This window comes from Marmota marmota, unplaced genomic scaffold (genome assembly GCF_001458135.2).
Source record: "Marmota marmota marmota unplaced genomic scaffold, marMar, whole genome shotgun sequence".
Taxonomy (NCBI): Eukaryota; Metazoa; Chordata; class Mammalia; order Rodentia; family Sciuridae; genus Marmota; species Marmota marmota.
Genome location: NW_026000153.1, coordinates 29,906,648 through 29,910,442, shown reverse-complemented (window position 1 = coordinate 29,910,442; position 3,795 = coordinate 29,906,648). Strand labels below are relative to the sequence as shown.

Sequence of the window (3,795 nt, the reverse complement as noted above, 5' to 3'; positions counted from 1 at the left end):
CTCCCTCCCTCCCTTCCTCCCCCCACCCCTCTCGCCCTGATGCTCATCTGCCATGAGATGAGCAGCTTTGCTCCACAATGTGCTTCCACAATGATGTTCTCCCTGGAGACAGGCTCAAAAGCTGACCATAGACTGAAACTATGAGCCAAAATAAGTCTTTCCTCCTTGAAAATTGATTATCTCAGGTACTTTCTTCCCAGCAATGGAAAGCTGGCTTACAGATGGACTGTGCTGCATGTGGAAGGGGGATCCTGCTGCACACCTGTGACAGTGTTGAAGGTTGCAACATCATCATCCCACATGTGGCCTGGTGGATGTAGGAATGATTATCAAGACAAGAGTCTCCCCCAGCCCCTGCCACCCAAGAGGAAGGTGACAGGAATATGAGTTGGATCCTGTTGCATCTTCCTACTAGGAGGCCTTCCTCTGACAACAGCCCTGGCGATCTGGTTTTTACTTTTATGAAAGGGGCTTATATTCTTGTGTAGGTTCCAAGAGTATAAAGAAGGAGCAGCAAAAAGACTTGATTTGTTTTCAGCAATAATTGGAATGCTGGAGAAGGCTGCCTTTGTCTTCCTCTCTAGACGTCAGAAATTAGAGACAGTCCTGATGTCATGAAGCTTGAGTGATGTGCCCCAAACCCACGTACATACATAGGAACAAAAAATTGATAACAAGCCAATACATGTGAAAATTGCCTGGGCGCAGCCCTTATAATTATCCCCCAGTTTTTGTGGTAGAAAGGTGCTACAATTTGGATGTGTTTTGTCTGCTAAGCATTCATGTGTTGAAAGCTGTTCCTCATTAGGGAAATGTGACAAGTGGTGGAAACTTTAAGAGGTGGGACCTGCTGGGTGTGATGGCACATGCCTGTAATTCCAACTGCTAGGGAAAAATCACAAGTTCAAAGCCAGACTCAGCAATTTAGCAAGGCCTTAAGCAACTTAGCAAGACCCTGTCTCAAAATAAAAAAGGGCTGGGAATGTGGCTCAGTGGTTAAGTGCCCCTGGGTTCAGATCCTGGTACAAAAAAAAAAAAAAGAAGTGGGACATATAATAACATGAGTAGGTCACTAGGGGTGCTACCCTTAGAAGAGATTAATATAGTTTTAACAGGACTCTGGATAGTACCTCTCCCTCTAGGACATGTTTCTACCGTGATTCTATCCACCATGAAGTCTTCACAAAAGGGCAAACAAATGGAGCTAACAGGTCTTGACCTTTTAGCCTCCAAAACTGTGAGCTAAATAAACCATTTTTCTTTATACATTATGCAGCCTCAGGTATTTTGTTATAGCAACAGAAAACACACTAATGCAAAAAGAACTTTGCAACTTAAACTTTAAGAGAAATGCTTTTAGATATATGTTCTAGACCAGTCACTGTCCTTTAAAGATATGAAAATATGTTGTTTTAAATTTTCATTAGCTACTTTAGAAATAAAAAAGTGAAGTTTATTTTAATAATGTATTCATCCTTTATGTCAAAATATTATTTCTGCATGTAACAATATAAAATACATTAACAAAAAATGTTATTCTTGTCCCCATACTATGTTCATTTTATTTTGTTTTGTTTGTTCCCTTTGTTTGTAGTATCAGGAATTGAACACAGGGCCTCACACATGCTAGGCAATTGTTCTACCATTGAGATACATCCCCAGCCCTTTTTGAGACAGGGTCTCACTAAATTACCCAGGTGGTTCTTGAACTTGCATCAGCCTCCTAAGTAGTGAGTATTACAGGCATGCATATACTCATTAACACACATTTTCACCTGGAGGAGCACATTTCAAGTGCTCGATAACCAATCAGGGCTAATGATTTTATTTTATTTTTTCTAACTGCATACTGCAGGTCTGGAAAGCATAAGAAAATGTGCAGTTCCTATGTTCTGGCTGGTTACTTGTAACAAGATCAAGGGAGATTAAAATAAAGTTATTTATAGACAGGTTGATTGAGGAGAAAATTCAAACTCCTGTGATAATACCATTTACAATTTTCTAGTGAACCAACACAATTCTCTCAAACTCTGATCCTGCAGACTGTTGTAATACTTTTAAGGTCAGAAATTGAATCTTAGGCTTGATTAACAAAAGGTGAGTGACATCCTGATACTGTAGCTGAGAGTGAGGATTGCTATGTCCCATTGTAGCTCAGCATTTTATTCCAGCCTTCAAAGGTGCTATGTGGTGGAAATGGAATCCAGTTGCTCCTGAGGAATACCTTGGGGAAGAGATCCCAGGACTCAAGAGAGCTCACAGGATTTGGTGCACAATGTCTCAGAGATAATGCTAGAGCCAGCCCTCAAGTCTCCTCCCCCAAATGTCTCCCAGCCACAAATCTGTCACTGTTGGTTTTCACCAAGTTCTCCAAATCTCAGGTATTCCTGGAAAGAGTAATAGAAGAGCAAATAGAAGAGAGTAGGCAAAGATGCGGTGATTCCTCTTTTTAAATTTTTTTTCATCGTCATCACTGTCAGGAAGAACTTCCTCAACCCTCTCAGGGTTCACAGAGAGATTCAAGAAATAGAAAGGTTGCATAAATTGTGTCATCTCATCAGCATCCCCAAAGACCTTCTGACCACACAAGTGTTTCAGAGAGAGATTTCCCCTCAAATGTGATAGGGTTGCACTCAAAGATTTCTAAGGCCCGACCACCTACAGCATCCAAGACGAGTCCTACAACCCAGATATAGAAGTGTATAGTGAGTGGAGGTCTCACAGGAGTTTGACAGCATTCACTGAGAGCAGAGTCGCCTCAGGAGGCAGGCAGGTGGTCTCTCTGGCTCTCTGATAGCTCCCACAAACCAGGCCAGGCCCAGGGCACCCTGTGTAAAACTTTTGCCTAAAAAAATATTTCTGCTCTCCAGGGCCCTTCTCTGCGTTGGCCTGGGGAGATAAAGGCCAAGGCCCTCCTGCTAGTTTGGGAGGCAAGTGGTTCACAGGCGCTGGGAGACCAGCAGGTATGCCTTGTCTATACCTCAGGCACTGAAATGCCCCTGTGCCCTGAAGACAGCTCACTTCTGGTGGAAGTCCTGGGGAGGGCAGGTCACCTCATAGCAGCTTTGGCCCTCTGTACCTCCTCTCAGGCGCCGCCCATTATATTAGTCCCAGAACCTGGGGAAAGAAGTAGATGCTCAGCTCACCTCCTCTCCCTGCTCTGCTCCCAGCTTTCCCTACCATCTTCCTGTCTCCTCGTTGCCTGGGCATGGAGGGCTTTGCACTCAAGTTGAGAAGCCAGAACCTGGACACAGAAAAGCCTTGAGATGCCAGCTGATATTTAGACTGACGTCTCCGCTGCTTGTTGAGCCCAGAGCTCGCCCTGGGTACTGGAGAGGCGGGGCCCAGGGAGACCAAGGCGCCAAGGCTGCGCGGGGGCAAGGCTCAGTCCCTTGGCGCCTGACTTGGCGTCGTCACCCAACGCAGGGGCGGGGAACCTCCTGGTTACCTCATTGCCTCATCCAGAAAGTCGATTCGGGAGGCACGCAGGGGTGCGGTGAGCATCAAACCCGCCTTGAGGAGTTCAGGGAAGGCGCGAGACTGGATCTGTTCTGGGGCGCGCAGTCGCCGCGATGGGAACGCCCAGCTCAGCAACGGAGACCCGGCCGCCGCTGGACCGATGGCGAGCCAGGCCGTGAGGCATAGTGGTCTGGCAGGAGGCTGACCCCCCACTCAGCCGAGCCGAGCTCAGGCAGTGCGCGGATGGGCCCTTCGAGTCCTTCCTACCCCCCTCCCCCCCCACGCCGCGCTCTCAGGCGGTCTGGGCCTCCAGCACCTGCAGCGGCTGCGAGCATT

At 46.9% G+C, this 3,795-nt stretch overlaps 1 long non-coding RNA gene across 2 annotated transcripts in view; it reads right to left on the bottom strand.

Annotated features, from left to right (window-relative positions):
• Nucleotides 1–3,783, bottom strand: part of LOC125611554 — a 28,000-nt gene extending 24,217 nt beyond the window's left edge. Inside the window, exons 1-2 of one of the 2 annotated variants that reach the window (XR_007341768.1) lie at nucleotides 3,449–3,783; nucleotides 2,433–3,117 (exon numbers count right to left, since the gene is read on the bottom strand). This is a non-coding gene — a long non-coding RNA (uncharacterized LOC125611554). Of the gene's footprint in view, nucleotides 1–2,432; nucleotides 3,118–3,448 lie in introns of those variants that run through there. The other variant, XR_007341767.1, reaches the window with a different exon arrangement.
• Between the last annotated feature and the right edge of the window lie 12 nt (nucleotides 3,784–3,795).